The following is a 22,459-nucleotide window of genomic DNA, read 5'->3' as shown; positions in this document are numbered from 1 at the left end:
AAACTAATACAAACTAAATAAAAAAAAAACACAAACTAATAGCTACAAACAAAAAAAACAGTAAAACCCGCTCTAAAACCTAATTAAAACTAATTGAATTTTGAAAAAAGTCAAGACCAGATAAAATCTAACTATAATGAAAAATTTAACCTTTGGCACTATTCTGATGCATAGAAGGAGCACATTGGATTTAAGATCAAACACTATGGTGCAAATAAGTTCATCATGCCACCAAATGCACACATCATCCATCTGTCATGGAGTATAAAATAAACCAGAGGATCCTTCTGACCTCCATCAGTGAGCATAATTGGAATAGCCTACTTAATTTGTAGTTAAAATCTTTTCTTTTTTTTCTTTTTAATCTAATGAATCGACCCACTCTTCCTTCATTATAACTGATCTATTAGATGAGACAGAAGTGCTGAAAAGAGGGGTGTCGAGCTTGAATGTGCACTCGATCCGGACATGAGAAGGATGCTTGGGTCACAGGGATGGCGATAATAAATGAGCCTGTCACAATGCATTTCCTGACAAGAAGGCAGTTTCATGCCGCGGCCGCTAGACGGCAGTGTTTTCTCGTCACAACATTTCTTATTAGCGTCCATTTTTCGAGGGCTTTCAGAGCACATGTCTGGAGCTACGTATAAGTGGGTTATTATTTTTCTTTTTTTCCCCCCCACCTCACCTTCCTGACAGACAGACTATTTTCCAGTCCAGTGTTGTTATGTTAAAGTAATGAGAGTGATCGTACAAGTCGATAATTGGAAACAGAAAAACACATTGGGGTTGTGATTATGACTTTCGCTATCCCTTCATTTTTGTTTGTATTCTGCCGTGCGAATTAGGTGAGTGTCATTACACCTGAGCGAGCCTCACGCACGCACAGCCCACCAAAGCTATGCCATCATACCATCATACCATCATACCATCATACCATCATGCCATCATGCCATCATGCCATCATGCCATCATGCCTTGTGGCTCAAGAAATCTGATGACGTCTCAATCTGCAATTTGGTGAGTGGCAGCGTGATGACTTCAATATACGGTACACAAAAGTAACCACAATAAGTCTGAGATGCAAGTACGGCGCTTAATTCATTCAGGCCATAACGTTTTTTTGAAGTATTGCAAAGTATCACAATCATACATTGTAGAAGATAGAGCTAAATGGATACCGTTCCAGCCTTAATTTCCCAGAATAACAACGCACATTGTTGTGATGTGCATTTTTGTGAGGAAAAATACCAGTCTATAATATTGCACCTGATGAAACACAAATTGTAATGAGATCCCTTTACTGCCTTACTTAGTATCCGTGACTCAAGAATTTTAATAGCACAGACCGTTGTGTCCGAAATGTGGAATGCACTCGCATTTTGAGCTAAAAGCTGCTGCTTCTTCTCTAGACCTTTTTAAAAAGCAGTTTTCCCGATCGCATTGATTAAATCGATTCAACTTAAGATTTTGTAATGTATACATTATATTATCAACCTTACTTTCATGTTACGAGTTAAACACATATTGTAAGAAAAATATTTTGTCAAAATTTTGGAAATCATGTTCATTGAGATATTGAATAAAATCTTTACATGTTTCAAGAGGGGTGTGGCTGAGCAATGATTGTATATATACACTGTACATAGCTGAGCAATGATTGTCTATATACACCGTACATACTGTACATATCCTGTTTATCTGAGCCATAAAATGCACGAGTTTTTTTTTTTTTTCAAGCAAACTGCGAGAAGTGCCACATGAATAAATAAAATGTACTTGCTTTCTGGGTGTACATTTAAAACATATCTGGGAAAGGTTCCAGTACACCGGCAACCCGAGTGAGGATAAGCGGCACAGAGAATAGATGGATGGATAAGCCAGTCTGCTCTGAGATCCTCCCTTTTGGTCCCCCGTGGTGTCCTGCTACCCGCAGGCTGACCCAGGGGCCACAATTATTCAGGACTTTGCTCAACCATGTAGAAGAATTAGCCTCCTCTGCCCATCCAAGACCTTCTCACCTCCTCTTTGACCTCAGACTGAGGCTCTGACTCAATCAGCCCGCTCACGGCTGTCCTTGCCAGACCTTTTCCATACATATGAGCCCGAGCAGCCCAGAGTAATGCTCAGCTGTGCGTGATTCAAAAAATAGAAAGTCAAGAGATGATGAGGTGAGGGCACATCAAATGAACATGACTTGGAGAACATGTTCTTAGAATGTCTCTTATCAGATTCGTCGAATCTCATCTTCATCTGGTCACGTCCGCACCTGGTCCTAATGCCGCCGAATAGGATCACGCCACTTCACCGTCACTTTTCCGTAATAGTGGAAAAGGGAGGTAGCGTAAGTAAGTTTCCTCCATCCATGAGTGCTTTCCGCTTTTGTCCTACAAACAGAAATAATGATTTGCGCGGCTGCTCTGGAAATGATCAGGGCTTGTGAGGGAGGGCGGGTGTTTAGGTACGGTTATCCAATTTTGCCCTACTCTCGGGTATTTCACCATGACGTCACATGTACGTATGTCTGAGTGGCAAATACGATACGAAATAAATTCATCCGTCATTTGACTAAGGCAGAACAATTGAGAAAATAGTGGAAATGTCTTGAAAGGTGATTTGAACCTTCTTCTCTACAACCGTAAAACACTTGACCCTTTTTTAGTCCCACAATGGGGATTTCTTTTTTTTCATATTTATAATATTTTCATGTTCATTTTTATTTTCTTTCTACATTTTTCCTAGAATGAATATGTGAAGCGTCCGTAGCAAAGATGTTCTATGACGTAAGATGCTGGGAAGTGAGACCCAGAACTGGCTGTAATTCACATTTCAACAGGTAAGTTGATTCCATAATATATGTGATGGAAATTCAGAAAACGTCTACAACTCTCCATGATCACTGAGGGACTGGCTAATCGTTGTCTTTTCTGTTGCTCGGCTTCGTGGCGTTAATGTTCTTTTGATGGTGAACCACGTGTGTGTGCTTGTGCCAGCAGGCTAACCATTTTGTTTTGCTAAATGAAAGTGCTAACAGATGAGCCAAGCAAACATTCCTGTGACAAAATGCCTTCCACAAATATGACCGTGGAGCTTTGGTTGACAGTCTGCCCCTCTAGATGTTACTCGGCAGTCCTGCGATCGTCTCTGTACTATTTCCAATATTGGATTATTTAGACGTAGAAGTAAAGGAACTTTTGGGGTATGTCCGGAGTTTCACCAAGCGCAGGTTTTTGTCATTATTTCAGTTCAAGTCAGCAGTGTACTCCCAAAATGCTGTAGAAATAAATCGAACATCCCAAAGCGCCCACACGCAGCCGCCATCCCTTCCTCTATGTGATACTTTTATTTTTTCCATTAAAAAATGTGTCAAGACTAATTTTGGGGGGGATAGAGTGCAGATGTCAGGATGCCATTGGATCTCATGGCAGCTCTGAGCGAGCTAACAGGCTTTAGCAGAAAGAATCAGTGCCATTGAAAGGAGAATTAGACTACCATCGCATCAGGCCCACCCCGCCAAATCTCAAATCTATTTTTGACACTGGTATTAATTATCGAGCTAAAGCTGCTGTTGCATATTGATTCTTTGGGCTTCACACTTGCATTATCTCCTATTAGGCAGTAAAAGAAGGGGAGCTTACACTGAGCCTTCAGGGGCGTTTTGCGACTCCCATCAGAATGTTAAACCATGGCAGACGCCACAGCGGTGAGCCAAGCCCTTTTTGTTTGTGTGTGTCGGCACACCATGCAACTTTAAGCTTTAAATTTGATTATTTTGTGTTTTGAGTGTTTTTCAATTAGCTGCCCAATCTGTTTTGCGCACATGCAAATGTGTCGTCTGAGTGCAGCCGCGTTTGTATTTAAAGGTGCAACCTTCATGTAAGACTGTCTGGCTCGTGTAAGCAGGCCTCAGCTTGTTTGAAATCAGGGGTACTATGGGGTCTGGTTGTCATGGTTACAATAATGCCCCGTTTCCACAAAGCAGGACAGTTCGGCCCCAGTTCTGTGTACAGTTTTCGGGGGATCCTTCATCAAAAGTTATCCAATGTGAATTGGGTAGCAAAATAATCAGCGTACCTTTTTGGCTATTCAATTTGCAAAATGCAAAACTTGTGGGTGGTGACACGTTGCAGTCTGTGGCCGCTGGTTTATAAAATGAGAAATCACAATCGTCTGATTCGGAGATGTTTGGCGAGAAATTAACTTATAAAACAACTGGATGGCATTCTAAATATCCACCTTGAATTTGGATGGAAGTTGGAAAACCTTTTTTTTTAATTTTTTTCATCTTAAACTTCTCCTTTTGCAGCTTGCAATTCAAAACATCACTTGGAGCATGAATAGTTTGAGCTGTCGTGTAGGTGTGAAGAAAAAAGCGAGCAACTCGATCATCTCGCACGTTCCCAAGGTGCAAGACTTCCACGATGGAGGTCATGTTTTGAGCTCCTCGGAGGAGGCGCGGGTACATTAGATGGATTCCGTGACCGGCGGCCAAATGATGAGACCTCCTACAGTGTGACAGCCATTTCACACATGGCTGACATCTGTGATTGGAAAACACATGTTGATATTGATGTCTAATTATGAGCCCTGGTGTCCTCTAAATTGGTGGGACTGAGTCTGCGTTGTGTACGGCAGACAAAGAGAGCAGTGGCGAGAGCATGCGCATCAACGCCCAGCTGACTGCTCTCAATCACCTTCGTAATTATGCAGCGAGAATCCAAGACGCTGTCTGTCCGGAAGTGTAGTCTCAAACTCGTTTTGGCCGGATGACGTTTTCCGTATCAGCTGCTGTGCTGCCGGTGCAGGTGTGACGCAGGTGGTGAGCCTGGAATTTTTATTGGTGAGGTGTGAATGTTTTTTCTTATGCCGGAGGTCGGGCATCATGTCCCTGAATGCGTGAGGAAAGCGCCAGAAGGAGGAACGTGGTTGGGAAAGTGGAGGATTAGCAGGTTTGAGGGCAAATGGGAGCAAGAGAGAGAGAACGAGGAGGAGGGCAAATATGTCGGCAGCGGGAGAGAGCGAGGAGGAGGGAAGCGTCAAGGTGGACCGAACGAGAGCACATTTTCTTTGGAAATCTCGGCGTTGCCGCTGCAGGTGACTTTGCGCCGAAGCGGGGCCGGATGCCAATGCCATTCGTTCCTGAGCCCCAGGTGAATTGGCCACAGTTCCACATGATTAACCCGGATAATTGTGTGTTGATAGAAAGCATGGTCGATGGAATATCGTTTTCGAGCCGCATATTCCCGAGCAAACGGCTCGGCGCCGAGGCTCGTGATGCAGACGGCGCTCTCGCGCAGACGCTCGCAAAACAGAGGCGGAGCTTCTGGGTGACAGATTAACAACAACAAAAACCCCTTTCGATGGATGATACCCACCGCCTTTGACTTAATTAGGTTCTAGTTAAGATGCGGCCTGCTTTGTCCTGTAAAATGCTTCACAGTTTCGTCACTAGCAGTTCATAAGATATCAGGCAAGAGCTCGTTGCAAGAAAAACCCGTGAGAGCAAATTCCTCATTCCCGGCATCGCAGTGTCGCTTTCCCACGGAACGTTGCTTCCATACTTGCCGAGCGAGCTGCTCCGGTAGCCTTACGCCACCTCCTGCAGATTGTCGGGTTTATGTGATCTGTTGGCCGGCCTTGCAATTCATCAGCGAGGTGAGAATTAGCCAGAGGTGGGAGGAGGCTGACGCGCTGAGTAAACACACGCAAGGTGCAAACGTTCCAAATACGATACATCATCTCTGTATGAGAGGTGTGCAGGTTGTCTTGCTGTGCGCTGTGCAGTGAGGTCATGACCCGCAGAGAAGAAAACAAATCAGATGTTCACACTCTGGGTGGGGTGTTTCTTCGACTCTTCTGTTCTCAGTCTTTGGATTAAAGTAGACTTGAGGTCAATTTCACTTCACTTCTGCACTGCCAAATGCCCTTCCCCAAACTGTTCCCACAAAGTTGCAGTTTTCCCCACAGATTCACCTTTTGATGACGATGATTAGTTTTTAATTAAAAAAAAACCTTTTTTCTTTTTTAAAGGGGAAGTCAACCCAAACATATTTTTGTCAAGAATATGTTCTATGCAGGCCCACAGAGCAGTAGAAATACGACATTCGGATTAATATTGTGTTTGTGAAGTAAGACAAAAGACAAAAGTAATGCTTTACTGTGCCATGTGGCATATTGGTGCCCAGGGACAATGGTGGTATAAAATGAGGAGCTTGATGCTCCAACAAAAGCAATCACCTTTGCTTAGTTGAAAGGGTCGCTTTTGCCCTGTTTTGAGTGCATCACAAGATTGATTGGGAGGACCTGTTTGACATTTGAAAAGAATCTGGAAATATCACAAGACCTCTTACCGGTTAATGCGGAAAAGTAATGCAGAGATTTTTCAGATGGTTGTTGCATGCTGGGTCAGACAATCAGTAAGCGTGCTCATCTTAAATCTCTGACACCTCCATAATCTTCTTAGGATCTTAAAGTGTTGCCAGGTTACAAACAGAACACCATGTTGCGGTGGCGTTCATATAAAAAACAACAACATTTGATTTATTTAACATTTTCCTCCTGTATATTTTCTCAGCAAGATTCCTGTCAAGTGCAGCTACTTTGATGCATTTGCTCCAAATGTGATTTATGAGAAGTGAAGATGAAGAAGAAGAAGAGGGCAGGCGTCCGCCCACAACTAACTGCCTTCCCCCTCCATCCCGGTGCTCTCATTGCAGGGTTCGTTAATGCGTTTGTGAATCCAAATAGAACCGTTGTTTGGTGGAAATTGTGCTGAAATATGATGAGGGACCGTTTTAACAGCATTGATTGGAACGTTGCTAAAAACGCAAAATGATTACAAGATTAAAGGTCACTCTCATGTAAACGCAACACGTTTCCGGAAGTCGCTCATCCTGCTCACAGTCACGGGGAGCTGGAACCTTTCACAGCCGCCTTCAATTAAAAGGCAAACCGCACCCTAGACTGGTTGCCAGTCCGTCACTGGGCATAATATAGAGACTAGGGTTGTAACGATTCACTCAAGCCCCGATTCGATTCGATTTTTGATTTTCAGTTCCCGATTTTCGATCCGATTTTTACAAAATCGCTACCATGCTTGTCTCTGTGCGCTAGTGTGGTTCTGCAGCCATCCACAAACGCAATACGCAATGATGTTTGGCGCAAGCGCATAATTTGATCTACACACTTAAAATGTGCCATGCACCTGGAATGAAAAAAAAAAAAAACGTTTCAAGACATAATTTTCCAGATAAATGTAATCAACCCCATTTCGCAATTTATCGAAAGGATTAATCGATTAATCTGGACTAATCTTTTTTTAATCGATTTTCGATTAATCATTACATCCCTAATAGAGACAGACGACCAGCCATACTCCTATTCACACCGTCACCGAGTGGTACCTGAACCCACGCTGGCAAGTGAACCACTTTGCCAAACGCCAACTCTCACTTTATCTTTTCTTCGAGGCACTAAGTTTGCATAGGTTTATAGCAAAACCTCCAGGAATGTGTTTCATTCGATTCTCACCTCGTGCCAGCAGATTGCCCACAAAATGGAATCAAATTTACGCCATTTCAAAGAAGGACACGTCTTGATTGCTGCCCACTAAACTGGAGGGACGCTTGTATGTGAGGGGTGAAGATGAAGGCCAATTGTTCTGTTCTGAGTTTTGCTGGAAAAAAAAAAAAATGGGACTGATTAAAATTGTGGGCTATTACGATGCGTGGAAAAGGTGGCTCAATCAATGAGGTGCTGCTTTCTTTCCTAGCTAATTACTTGGCAAGGAGACGGGGCGGCGTATTCCACACAGAAAGCTGCTATTAAAGTTGCCTAATTGTGATGTGTGATTACACTGGGCTATCGCTGGTGCACATTTGCCAGAAACAGTTCAAATTTCAAGTGCATGTCATGCACACACATTTATTCCCTATTGAGATTTTAAAACGCGCTTTAAAGGGGAGTCAACGCAAACATTTTTTTTTTTCAAGAATGTGTTCTATGCAAGCCCGCTAGTTGAAACAAGGCATTCTGATAAATATTGCATTTGTGGAATAAGAATGAATCCACCTGTTCTTAGCCATCTCTGGGGCGGCCATTTTGTCTTCTGTCGACTGAAAACGGAATTACAGTTGCTCAAGGCTCAGGTAACGACCAATCACGGCTGACCTGTTTTCTGAAGCTGAGCCGTGATTGGTCGTTACCTGCGACCTGAGCATTTGTGATGTCATTTTCAGTTGACAGAAGTGACAAAATCGCCACCACATCCCCGACGCCCCCCCCCCCCCCCCCCCACCGAGCTGGCTAAAAAGGGTGAATTAACTCTTGTTGCACAAGATTCATCACAATGCCGTGTTTCAACTGCTGGGAAGATTTTCTTGAAAGAAATGTGTTTGGGTTGATTTCCTCTTCAAGTTGGCTGATACTTCCTATGTTATTTCTACATGTGGAGAGCGTCGTTTTTGGCAAAATTTGAGGTTGCGTTTGTGTCTGTTTTGTAAATGAATTATGGCCTCTGATTGGTTAAATTGGAGACCACTCATAATTTTTCAAATATTTTCTCAATGTGAATGTAATGCCTACAACACTTTCCATAAAAAAGGAGTCCGTTTTATGATGACTGCTGTTACATCACCTTTCCTTTCCAAAAAAGTGTTTGGGAACCGAGGACACTAAATGCCGGAGCTCCGTAGGAGGATTTCTTTCCCTTTCTTGCTTGATGTAGAAGTTGAGTTGCCTAACAGTCCAGACTCCAGCGTCTCTGTTGTCGTGTTTTGCGCTTCACAATGCACCACACATTTTCAATGGGAGACAGGTCAGAATGTGGCTTGGCAATGTCTTACTGAAAAAAGCAGGAACGCTGCTCGGACGGCGACATATGTTGCTCCAAAACCTCTATGTACTTTTCAACCTTTTTTCCTTTGTGTGTGGCTAAACAAACAAACAAACCATTGATGACTTCTCATCGAGCATCAAGCAGTCACAGCATAAGCTTCCATTGTCTCTATGCACGACGGGCATCGTCGAACCGAGACTCTCTCGCGCTGCTCAATATCCGTTGAATGTTCAAAGTTCTTCCATGACTTTGCAAGCGGTATCACACTTTTTATGCGTTCCATTTTCACGTGGCAAAACCTGTTCGAATGGTTCCTTCGCAGTTGTTGGGCTGGCCCTGTGTTGATGCCACTCAGCCAGGTCGGCCATCAGGGCACGAGAGGTTAAGCAACTGTATATGATCTTTGCATGAATATGGATGTGGACGGGCCACTTCAGCTCTCGAGTGTTGGGCGCATCTGGGCCGCCGTGACCACTTGCTTCTGGGTGGAGGAAGAGCACATGAAAGACAGCAAGTAAGCCTAAATAGCCGGTGCCAGCCTTTGAACATCCCCCACGCTGATCTGCGAAACAAAGCCTCAATGAGTGGACCACTTGGCGAAGGAGGAGGTGGAACTGTACCGCTCGGTGCGCCTCTGATGGCAGGCCCCTCGTCCCTGTGTTTATACAAAGTTATTTTGGTTCTGATTAATCACTGCTGGTCTAAATGATGTAGCTTATGCAGAAACAAGCGTATGATAAACATATATAAGATGTGTTGTTGTTGTTTTTTAAGTATGGGGAGCACGTTAGTCGTCATTAGCCAAGTGTCCACTAGGTGTCAGCCTAATCTTGTTTCTAAAATGTGGCGAAGCTGCGCAAGCAGCAAGCATCTGATACAATTCAAATGTGGAAGAGCTTTAGAATTAGAATGAAACAGTAGATTTAAAAACACAAGGACGAAATCCCAGCAAATGTCGTATTTAGGACTTAAATCGTAATTCAGCAAGACAAATGTATTTGTATTGCACATTTCAGCAACAAGGCAACTCAAGGTGAGATTAAAATTCAATCATACAATGACGGGAGGGTGCGGGGGTAATCACAATTAAATAATTTAAATAAAAGAATCACGTTAAAAACAGCAAATAAGACTAATTAAAAAATACATTAAAATAAAGGTTAGAGGACACACAGATTTACATTTTGAGTAAAAATCGATTAGGAAAAATGCTTTTACTCAAAGGCAGCAGTTGAGTCTTCAACCTTGATTTGAAATAATTTAGACTCTTGGCAATTCTGAATTTTTCCGGGAATTTCTTCCAGATATATGGAGTATAGAAACTGGAGACTGCAATGTCCTGCATGTTTATATCTGACTTTAGGAACACAAAGCACACCTGCAGCAGACAACCTGAGAAGTCTCAGTTGTTCATACAAGGTCTCTGCATGATGTATTTTGAGCCTAAAACATTCAGAGCTTTCTAGGCTAACAGGACAATTTTAAAGTCTATTCGCGACAGTATTCGTCCTGACAGAGATGAACAAGTGATCGGTAGAGAGAGTATGCTGTGCCTCACTACTCACCATAAAGCAGCTTGCGATAGGCTTACACTCTTCCTTGTGAACCTCAACAGCGTTATGAATATAACGAGTGTCAAGAATATAATATGGATGGTTGATTGTATGAAACAAAACTGAGCATTGTCTTGTACAAACAAATTTGTGAAACCAGCTCTTGCATTGGATCTCATTTGAATGTAGGGTACTTAATGTTGCGTGCATGTGTATAGTAGAGCGAGTGTGACAGAGAGAGAGAGAGAGAGAGAGAGAGAGAGATGCCTGTCGTCAACAGCTTGCCATTCAGCCTAATTTATGTGGGGTAACCTTTTGTGTAAAGTCCATATGCCTGCTATGGCGGCGTGCTAAGTAGCTCACTGTAAAGACAGATGGACTCGGCTGCTGCTGAAACAGAGGTGAACATCTGTATGGAAGCCATCCTCCCGCCTTGATCACTTGGCGGGCGGCGTCCTGGGCATGTACAGCCACACAGTCCCTCTTGTCAACTCCTTGAATGACACAAGCGAGTGAGTGCGCATTTTGGGTAATGATTGAAGCCAAAATAGGTTCACCCAGGTTGCGCAAAGGCCGCCGACGAGGGCAACGGGTTCACTTCTTCTCTGTCGCCTCCTTGCTTCGCACCCAATGCGTGAGAGGCTTGCACCCTGCTGGACGAGAATTCTACTCTTATAACTTGGCTTGGTTATGATTATGTAACAGGTTGCTGGCCGGGGCGGGGCAGTGCAGCACGCTGCATGCTTTGAACGCTCGACATAATGATTGAAATTAATTCAACAAAGGCAGCGTTCTGTTTATTTATTTATTTATTTTCCTTTGGTTACACAAGAGCAGTGCTCCATCATTCTCTTGCCTGCATCAACCACGTGTTCCCAATTCAAATGGGCCTTCGTCTGTCACAAGCCTCCCAGCTGCTGCGGTCCACGTTTAGGATGCTCTCATTTGGTGTAATAACAACACTCCTTATGAATGTGGATTAACCCATGTGACGTTTGAGTGTAATTTTCATTTCAATTGCTCTCTTTGCCTCCCAGTAAGGAAATGTGTCAGTATCACAGGAAATCCGCATTCACTTATGCATACAGTGCCGCCCAGCGCGCTTTACATAATTTTTCTGACTCTGAGAAGATAAATAAACCAAAAAAATTGTGTGCAGCCTTGTGATCGGAATCATGGAATGAATTCACATGGTTACGATGCAATAAGTGGGCGGGCTTCACGTGCAAAAAGAGGGCGGGTGCACCGACCAGTCAGTTAAATGACCCATTTAATGTCGGCCCGACACCAGCGTTGTTTAAAATCAGCCTTTGGTTAACTAAATGTTATGCTTCAAACTGTGAGTACTTTTTCAAATTACTGTTGAAACCGAAATAAACTTGCGCAGTATTTCTAAGTCTGTGAGGATGCCAAAACTTTTACGAGCCCCCAAAAAGAAATTTACATACCGTCTCAAGTTAGTTGGTCCCCGAGCAACAACAAAGGCACGTTTATATAGATAAATAGCTAAGATCGCAAATCAATTTATGCGGTGGAACCTATAAGGTCAAACACAATCTGTTTTAGTTTTGACTTCCAATTAGTCTGGACTTTGCATCTATCACGGCACGCAAGGTTCACCTTCCACGTGTTTACTTGTTTCAAGTGTGAAGTTAATAATTGTAAATGCAGAGCTGGCAAAAGTAGAGGGAGCAATACTTGTAAAAAAAAAAAAAAAGACTGCTTGTATTGAAAGTACTAAATCCACTCCCGTGTCGTAAACTGGGTGTTTGTTTGTATTTGAATTTAGTTTTGATTGATGTTAGTCTTGTCTTCTTGTGCTTTATGTCTGGTCCTCGTCATTTTTACAATTAGAATCTTTAGTTTCCACTTGTGCTCGTCAAGCTGGTCCCTTGTGTCTTCAATCAGCTCCCAACCTCAGCCACTTGTGTTTCGTCCAGGTGTTCCTCATTGTCTCGTCACATTGTTTGTATTTAGTTCCCTGCTTTCTTTCAGTCTTCGTAAGACGGTCACATTGAAAAAACTTATTAATATACATCTAAATAAAGCTGTAGTGGTGTGTTTTGTTCTGTTGTTACTTTGAGTTCTCGTCTTGTCGGAATTTTGTTGATTTAGCATTTAGAGTTTTCCATGTGCGCTTGCTAGTGTTTTTGTTAATGGGCCAAAATTGTTTTTGTAAATACACCCTGCATCCTGCATTTGGGTCCTCAATTCTGCAACAATTTATAATAGTGTTTCTCAACCTTTTTCGCATTGAGGTGCCCCCTGTGGAATCTTTTTTCAGCCAACCCGCACAAAGCATTTTTAGTTTTTGAAAAAAAAAAAAAAAGGAATATCGTGTCTGATTTATTAAACTTTAAAATTAAAATTTGAAACTCCATTTGTATCGTGGTCACTGATAGTGTAGTGGCACACACGCCTGAGTTGTGTGCGGGCAGCGTGGGATCGGGATCGGTTCCCGCTCAGTGACGGTGTCTGTCTGTGTGTGCCCTGCGACTGGCTGGCGACCAGTTCGGGCTGCAGTCTGCCTTTTGCCCATTGTCAGCTGGGATGGGCTCCAGCCGGCCTCCCCGCGACCCTGTACAGGAGAAGCGCTGTGGAAGATGTCACATGACACATTTGTATCGTTGTCTCTATAGCAAAAAGAAAATAATTGAGTTAATTATAAATGTTCCGTCGTAATCGAACGCCTGCTACAAGCCCGGCAGCGGACGTTCCTCTCACAGCCTGCAGCTTGGTATTTGTTCTTCATTTTGCATTTTAAAGTTAAATTTGTTAACAATATTTAGAAGGGTGGAAAGTTGGAAACCACATGTCGGGGGTTTCGCAACGGCGTAATACAGGTGTGAATCTCCCCCATGCCCCCCCCTCCAAAAAAACCAAACATATATATATATATATATATATATATATATATACTGTAAAGTCCCCCCCCCAAAAAAAATTAAGTAAGTAAATCAAGTCAACTTTACTTTGCGTTTTTTCACCCTTTCGCGGGGGGTTCTTAGCCGCGATAAACTAGGGACTACTGTATTCGTAATTTGTCAGTCGGCACGACTGGTTAAATGTAAATACTGTGCAGACCGAGACGACACGAACGAACTCATTGAATCTTACTATTGCCACTGCGGCTGATGTTTTAACGTCGATGTGTGTATTTTATTAACCTGCACTCATTAATATGCCATTTGGAGCTTGCCTGTGATAACACTTATCGAATAACATCCCAACAACCATAATAGAGAACAATTAGCTGCAAAGCGCTTTTACATCTGCGGCCACTTGGCAGCAGCCCACAGTTGTTGGATGGGCATGCGGGGCCTTTGATTTTTTTTAATTGTAATTGTAATGATCTGCACTTGAGGACCTGGAAACGCGTCGTTTGAACCCCCCCCCGCGGGCACCTCCGCCCTTCATCCCATCACCCCCGTCGCCACCTCCTTTCAGCCGCTGCCCACTTCTGGTGCAGCATTAAAAGGTGTAATCCCAGTGAAATGTAAATCACAGTTCTCCAAAACAAATTGGGCCCAAAGATAACAGGGCTGACGCGCCATCAATAAGGCATCAGAGAGGCCCCGCCGCTTTGCTTTTCATACATATATTTCCTTTTCCAGGCTAAATTGCGGGCGAGGTGCTGTCGGGGCTAATGGCGGCCTGTCAGCGCGGCCGGCGTGATTACAAGGCGGTTGGTAAACAATTCCGTGCATCTGCTGCAGACGGACGGCGTGGCGGACGTTCGTCGGGATTGGCGGCGCAAGTTTAAACCAACCGCTTCGGCCTGATCGATTTGTTCATCTCTGCCTCGCCGGTGGTGATTTCTCCCACGCGTAGTGATGGCGTTCCTCCAACAAAGGTGGCTGGAAGCGCTCCAAAGAAATAAAATAGCTGCACCTGAGTAAGTCTCATGAGACAAGTTGATGGGAATGCCGAGCAAAGGAATTGTGGGAAAGTGCTGCGTGATTTGACACCTCTCGACAGGTTTGCATACAATGCGATGCACTTGTATATGTGGAATGTAATAAGCTTCCTACGTTGAAGCCGCCGGCTGCACCTTCAAGGAGCTCACCGGGCGACTGGCCTTTGCCACTCAAGAGCAACAAATTGGATCCAAATCATGCTTGTGGAGCTGAGAAAGCGCCACGGAGGGAAGGGCGGGCTAGCGGGATGGATCCATTACAGCCCGCTTGCATGCCGCCCGGACTCCTGATGGTAAAGATTCTCGCAGGGCCACGCGGGCTTCTGGCAACAATCGGCCCCATTGTTCGGGCCTGGAAAACGGCGAGATTGCAAATGGAATCCTGCGGAGGGAAACAAAAGATGAGGAGATCATTTAGTGCAACTGGACTCTGGAGTAGGAGGCCCTTTTAGTCACGTTAATTGATATCATCCTTAATTTGTTCCACACACTGGCCCGCCCGACCATCGCGGCCTGCAGGAAGGACCGTCCTGAAGAGCTGATGTGCGGAAAATGAGACTTGAAACTGAGGCAAGGGTCTCCTTTCTCGCCACTCGGACGCGCTCATCTTACGGGCTTGGTTTTCGCTGCTGCCCCCGAAACCCCATACCCCCCAAATGTCCCAATTACACCTGCACTTCTTGTCCTTTTGTCCATGGAATTCTGCTTTTTGGGCTCTTTTACTTGAACGCGAGCACCGAGGAACTGAGACGACTGCGCAAAGATGCCCAGGATGACAAGCGGATGGTATGAGTGTTGGACGTGGCGGGTTTCGATCCACCTTCTCTTGTGTGGGGAGTGTTACAATATTTAGTTGTGTGTGTCACGTGGCCCTCCGCTCTCAGTGGCTACCTTTACATGGACACATTTGTTCCGATTAAACACCCGATTGGAATAAAACCGCTCCATGTACACACCCCATTCGGAATATTCTGACCCGATCAATCCCATGCCGATCAAGATTTTATTCCGAACGAGAGGGGTCGTTTGTCCATTGTTAATCCGATCGGTGTGCATGGAAACACTTATTCCGACATTTTGGAACAAACCGCCTTAACCGCGCATGTCTGTGACATCCATATACGCGTTGCTGTTATTTCCGGAAACTAGTCGAAGCAGAGTGAGTGTTATATTGTTTGTTGTTTGAGTCAATCAAGTTTGGGGGCAAAAAACAGCAAAGCGAGCGAAAGACACGGCGGCCACAAGACTGAAGTGGTGCATTTGCAGCTCCATTAGGAAGCGTTGACTCGACGTAACAGCCAAATGGGAAAAATATGTGAATTAGCGCTAACGTTTAAAGTAGAAATGGACGGAGCGATGTTTTGTTGACACGGAAGTCGCTACGGCTTCTTCTTCTACTACTTCCGCTATATTTGGTCAATCTGCGCCTGTCGGAATAATTTGTTCCGCTCCAAACTGTGATGCATGAACACGCAAGTCCTAATGAGATCAATATTTTTCGCGTCCATAGTGCAAAATAGTGCGCCCGAGCATAATTTTAATCCGAACTCTGATCGGATTAAAGAAATTGTGTCCATGTAAATGTAGCCAGTGAGACAAAGTGTGAGTTTGTTAGTTGAAGGTTTCACAAAAGTGCCACCTCCTCACTGTGTTCTTTGTCTCCCTGTGACTTTGGCCCCCCCTCCCCGCTTCGCTCGCTTTCAAGCTAGCGTAGCCGGGTGAGATCTCTCCAAGCTGCCCGCAGCTTCACATGCAACCTGCTTGGCTGTCACAAGGCGAGATGGGTGCCATTCAACCCAATTAGCGAAATCTGCTCTGATGTTGGGACGAGAGGCGGAAGGAGGTACAACCCCCCCCCCCCCCCCCAAAAAAAAAAAAAAATCAGCAACAACAACAACAACGCGAGCGAAATCACATTTTTATTTCGCCCCTTTCTGTCATCTGCCAATTTCACTGGAAGTAAGAGAGTGGCACCAATTAATGACGGTGGGCCGGAGGCGTCACCAGCGCTGGCGCAGGAGCAGCATGTTTCAAGCGTCGGGCGGCATCATGTGAGCCGCGCTTCTTTAGCGAGGCTAAAGCAAATGAAATGAGACTAATGGGGAACTCGTTTGCAGCCGCTGATTAAAAGGCCTAGAAGCTCCTGAGGCATCGCCCTTGCGTCGGTTCGGGCCCGGCGTCTCTGGGCCTTCATGTTGCTCCTTTAATGTCATTTCGGACATCAGCACGTCTGTCTCCCTGAGGTCATCCTTCTTCAGACTCTTTCAGTTTGTGGGCTCTGCAGCAAACGCGGGCTAGGAAATCTACACTTTCCTTTGGGGTGTTAATTAAGGCCTGCATCCAAAATTAATCAGCAAATTCACTAGGGCGAAGGGCGATGTGTCTGAAGGCCTGGAAACGAGGTCCGCCGAGCCCACGGAGAAAGAAGCCCTCGGCTATGGCCAGGCGGAAAAACAAGTGCACAGACGGCGATGTGACACAAAAATTCATGTAAGTATAAAATTTTACACTCATTTTCTCTGTCAGCTTGTCACAATGAATTATAAAGGTTGATTCGCTTATTCGGCTACAGGAGATCCCACGCGCTCGCCTGTCTGAACACCGTCATATGGTCTACGTCTACGTTTCGGAGCTGCGCGCTGCACGGCTTTGCTTTCGGACGGCGCTGGTCCGTCTGCTGCCGTCGATAGACGGCAGCGGGACCCTTTCAACTTTTTACTTGTGGCGCAAAGCCTTTATTTTGCCGACTCGTGACCTTGAGCAAGTTTCTTTTCAAAGTGCTGCCGCACGGTCTGCATCAACTCACCTGTTCACATACTTGGATAACTCCATTTTTGTCCTTCAATTTAGATTTTTTTTTTTTTTTGTGTGTGTGTGTAACGTACTGTAATTAGCACAGTGCCTGCAGGCTATTTGTGACCTTTCTGTGTGATATGTAAATAGCTGGTTGGTTCCCTCCCTCGGACTCCCCTCCTCACCCCACCCCAAGCCAAGCCAAGCCAAGCCTCTTGCCTCTTGCCTCTTGCCTCTTGCTCATCCTGACAAGACGATGCAGCGGGAGTGGGCCAGCACTCGCGTGTGGATGGATGTCAACACTCCCGGCGTGTTTGGCAGCGGCCGCGCTGGTGTCGGAGAGCGAGGTGTTTGGGAACGTTGTGATTGACAGCTGCCAGGTGTGACACTGGCAGCTTGATGCAGTGCGCGGCAACTGTCAACTGTCACATCCCCTCGCGTCACCGCCTAAACGCCACCTCCTGAGCGCGCTCACACGCCCTGGCTGCTATGGCCGCAGCTTGGGAACTTTGGAGAGGCCTCAGCTGCTCGGAACTTTTAGCAGTGAGTCATTTAAACAACCAATACACACATTTTGAGTTTTCTTAAGGGGAGTTATGACAACAAAAATCCTGGTAGGTTTTCCTTAAGATGGTTTAGAAAAAGAGACATCATGGCAAAAAACAGGAACAAGTGTTTTTTTTTATTTTTAGGGAGGGTGATAGCGCCAATCTTTGGGGACATTGTATTTTGGGATTATTTCGTTTTCCCCAGCCCCGATGAAGATAATGTAGAAAATATAAACTATTACCATAATGGCTATCTCCAGCTCCATCCTTTGGCGCAACAGTAAAACTTTATTTGAGTTCCAAGTGTTTTAAATTTAAATGGCAAATAATTGCTCCTAAAACATGATCTACCATACGGTTGTATTGGCATCTATGGCCTATCCTTAAACAGGAAGTCAAGCCCCCAAAATTCTTAGCAATAATATGTGTCTTCACTAGTCTAAACATGGCATTCTAATCAATATTGCGTTTGTGGAAAAAGAGTTAATCCACCCGTTTTTAGCCATCTCAGGGGCTGGCCATTTTGTCACTTGCGTCACGACCAATCACGGTTCACCTATTTTCTGAAGCTGAGCCATGAATGGTCCTTGCCTGAACCCTGAGCAACTATGATGTCATCTTCGATTGACAGCAAGTGACAAAATGGCCGCCCCCTGACATGGCTACAAAATGGGTGGATTTTACTGCTTAGCTCGTATTCCATAAATGCAACATTAATCACAATGCCATGTTTCGACTAGTGGGCCTGCATGGAACATATTCTTGTAAAAGAAAAGTTTTGGGTTGACTTCTGCTTTAAAACAGTTTATTTTTCTTTCTTAATGTGTATGATTGGTTGAGCCAGTAGTGACAGGATTAAGACAAAGTTGAGAGAATGAAAAAAGCAGAATAAACAAAACACATCCTATGTGGCACCAACAGCAGATAAATGTGATTTTTTTTTTTTTTTTGGGAGAGTCCCAAGCCGACTCTCTATCCATGCTTGCGGCCTCTTGTGAGGTCAAGGTCAAACAGATCTCTTTCCCCCCATGCAGGTGCCTGAATGCATGTCAGCCCCCGTGCGTTTTGAAGTAAAATTCATTTTCAAGTGCCGGGCGTATCGCAAAAGGCAATGTAAGCTTTTTTTTTTTTTTTTTTGTCTTCTCTGGTGGCTCATTGTGAGATAGCGTCGGTGCTGCTGAACCGCACCGAGGAAGGTCACTTCACTTCTTACACGTGGTGGTGAAAAGGATCATGTCTCCTTTCGATTCCAACCTGCTCTTTTGAGAAGGCACACAGGCGAAGCAGAAGCACAGCGATAGCTGTCGGGCAATCCCGGTCCCCAGTGAAATGTGCAATAGCATTGATTGAGCACTCAGACGCGTAATGTGTATGAATGGTTTTCCTTCTTTCATGTTGTGGACAGTGTTGCTTTCGGAGGCTGTGGCGCTCCCCGACAGTGTTTAATAACTTGAAAGTGCGTAATTGCTGATCAAAGAGTGTGCAACTTGCAGTGTAAAAGACTTCTTTCAGAAATCCGACGCCCCTGGTGTCATATGAGTTGAGAGGACCAACAGGAGGGCAGAGCGGAGGTACCTTTTACGAGGCTCCGTTTTGAGTATTGCGCAGGCCTGGTTGTCACGTAGTGTCGGCCAACAACCTTTTAATGAGCAACGACACCCTGTGATTCCCATCTGGCCCGGTGACCTCTGCACGGGGGGCACCCACGGGCTCTCTGTGTCCACCTCACCCCGACCACAATGGGCAGCCGGGATGTAACATCAGCATCATCCATCCCCCGCCTCCCCCCCACCCCCGCTCGATACTGAGCACCTGCTCGGCCCCCTCCCCGCCTCCCCCAAAAGTGGCGTCCCCGGCCGGGGCCAGGCCACGGCGCATTCCGGGCCGACACTGATGCGAGGCGACCGGACTCGCCGGTTCACACGGCCCCCGCAGTGGCGTCAGCCGACGTGAAGGTGGCCTGAGGAAAGGCAGCAAGTGAATGAGGGGGATGAAGGGCACAAACAGCCCAAAGCGGGAGCGAGTGGATGACAGCGGCCGCCAAAGACGCTTGAAAGGAATCAAAACCAAAGACTGCGCAGTTGTTGTGTCTCTTTTTTCATTTGCTACCTGCTTTTTAAGGCCAAAAAGAGCACATATTTGTGAGCGTTACTTCATACGCTGCAGAGATGGAATTAGAGCTGCAAAGATGAAGGAGATGCATTCCGGAGAAGATGAGGAGTATAGTTGTAGGAAATAATCACAGTCTCTCACTCGTAGTTGCTCTCGGTCGGATTCTGTCACGCCGGCAGACATTTCACTCCCGCTGCAATGTGACGACAGTCAGCGTGTGCTCTGTGGAAAGTGCTAATTAATGAAAGAACAACCTTCTTGTACAACCTTATTAGCCATCCTCTGTGCAGGCTCGCTGCCTAAACTGGGAGGCCTGAGAGCCTTCATTTCCTTTGGAGCGGCTCCACAGCTCAGCAGGTGAGCAAACGCGGCCTTTTCTGTGTGTGTGTGTGGGTGTGTGGGTGTGCGCGTGTGTGGGGGGGTGCGTGCGTGCGTGCGTGTGTGTGTGTGTGTGTGTGTGTGTGTGCCTGCCGATCCTTTGGGTCACGTCGTTTGTGTCCTTCCACCCCAATGACCCGGCAGCAGCGCCAGATATCCCCCAGCTCTCACCCCCGACACCCTCCCCTTCGAGGGCTTGTCGCCAAAAGAACTCCTAATTATCTCTGAATAGCAATTTTATCGAACCCTAATTTGTGGTAATGAATTGTGAAAGGTGGCAACGCCGCTCCCCCAGCCGACACGCACGCTGCCATTTGTGAAGTGTTCCAACTAGGTAACCAGCAATGTGCGGGCTGATAGGTAAAGGGTGTCACTTTCCACCACAAATCATTGCTCGTTCACAAGGCTTTATTTTTTCCTGTTCTGCTATAGGTGGTTCATTGGGGCGCTAGAATTGAATTAAAAGCACACACATTCACACAACTGACCGCAGAACTCAATTGTATTCATTGAAGTGCCCCAAACATTATCCAAGCCAAACATAATCTATTCCACGACAAATATGAATATGACCTTAGCGTAGCTTTGCTGCCTTGATGGGGCCGTCGTGTCACCGGGATGGGGAGGGCTCCAACATCTACAAATGCGTTTGCTATAGACGCTGTTTCCTTGGCATTTCACGCGTGTGCGCGCACACATCACAATGTGTCGATTTACAGGTACGGCTTTCTCTCGCCCGTCACACTGCGGCGAAAATACCAGCTGGTCGGCGCTGAGCTCCAATGCCTGATTACGATTCACCCATCCGATCTCGTGTCAGGGGCCGGCTTAAGGCTGATGCCTCTGCAACAATATCATTTCTTTCCATTCTTGTTCCCTGCATCCCTGCTTTTGTGGGAGCAAGGACTCCAAATCCTTTTCTCAAACACACTTTTTATTTTCTGCCTCTTTGAGAACGATTTGCTTAGTTTCATTTTAGGAGCAGGCGGAAATATTTATAAGATGTAAAGTGTGGCCACACTGACATTTTGGGGCTGTGAGAAAAATGATTCAAATGTAAGCTGTTTATTCATATTTTGCAAATACAGTCATCCGCGTCAAGTGCATGCTCTAGAAATTAAGTTTCATATTAATGTTGACATGAAAGAAAGCCAAGGGGACTTTTGTGCAAATCTAAATGTTATAATAAGCTATATTAAAATAATTATAGTCAAATTGAGGTTGCACCCTTCATAAAAGTCACATTTGCAAATTATGAAAACACACCATGAAGCCCATCTTCATTTTATTCTCTCAAATATTTTACGCTTGATTCACATTTATTTTACATTGACAGTTTGTGTTAGGACTTTTTCGAACAAAAACAGAATGATTACAAAAAAGACCACCAGATTTGATGCTGCTAATACAATTCATGAAATTTAAATCTTGTATACTGTGTATAATGTCAAATTCTTTATTAAACGCTGATTTGTTTGAATAATATATAATAATAATTAACACGGTATCCCGCCCCCCCAAAAATGGTAGTGGAAAATCATTTAGCCTATTGCCTTTTCTTAAACCCCTTTTTTTTTTTCTTTTTTACCGTTTTGTTTTCAGTAGTAAAAAAAACAACCTAAACTGGAAATCTGTTGAATTCCGACTTTAAATAGTGACTCCTTTAATGATGATGATGAAATTAAACATAATAATACTCAATAATAATAATAATGAAAATATGAATAATAATGCATGTCATAATAATGATACCTGTAATAATAAACACAATTGATGTATTATCCATTGAAATTCCAATTGCAAAATCTTTGGTAATGTTGACCAAGTGCAAGAGCGGAAAAGAATAAAATAAAGAATTGAAATAATGAACCCAAACACTAGTTGTTGTTGTTGTTTTTTTGTAGTGCGACATGCAGGCTAGTGGCCTGTGAGAACTGTGATCTCCTTGCACGATGAGTGTGAGTGTGAGGTGGGCAGAGGTGCGCCTGGCCACCCGCCCGCCCACGCCACTGGCGCTCGTGCCCGTGCAGGAGCCACATCGACACCACCATCATTAGCCATTCAGCTCCTTAGTTTTGTTTGCTTCCCCCTCTGGCTCTTAATTAATGCTTAATCGAAACTGCTGAACTGAGCTGGTAGGAAATTCATGAATATTAAAATTGACTCTTGACGGTTTTTTTTTTCTTTTCTCGCTTTCTGTTTTTTTTTTTTCTGCTTTTGGCTTGTCAACCAACAAGCAGGCGTCATGTTTCCTTAGCACTTTTCAACTGCTACAAGGAAAGGAGGCGGATGTATTTTTTAAATTCAAAACCATCATTAGTAT

At 44.8% G+C, this 22,459-nt stretch overlaps 1 long non-coding RNA gene across 3 annotated transcripts; it reads left to right on the top strand.

Annotated features, from left to right (window-relative positions):
- The first annotated feature begins 544 nt into the window (after nt 1–544).
- LOC147154073 (uncharacterized) lies at nt 545–21,544 on the top strand. 3 transcript variants are annotated; one of them, XR_015088718.1, is made up of 6 exons: nt 545–650; nt 849–1,020; nt 2,743–2,836; nt 16,672–16,795; nt 20,049–20,115; nt 20,856–21,544. It is a non-coding gene; the product is annotated as an uncharacterized LOC147154073 (long non-coding RNA). The 3 variants fall into 3 exon arrangements; XR_015088714.1 differs by having other exon boundaries at nt 631–1,020; XR_015088715.1 differs by lacking the exons at nt 20,049–20,115; nt 20,856–21,544 and adding an exon at nt 16,878–18,244 and having other exon boundaries at nt 631–1,020.
- Nucleotides 21,545–22,459: the final 915 nt, after the last annotated feature.

Source organism: Filicampus tigris, chromosome 1, assembly GCF_054856515.1.
Source record: "Filicampus tigris isolate MCC_2025a chromosome 1, RoL_Ftig_1.0, whole genome shotgun sequence".
Classification (NCBI taxonomy): Eukaryota; Metazoa; Chordata; class Actinopteri; order Syngnathiformes; family Syngnathidae; genus Filicampus; species Filicampus tigris.
Note: the sequence above shows the minus strand (reverse complement) of the source record. Positions and strands in the feature narration are given on the sequence as shown.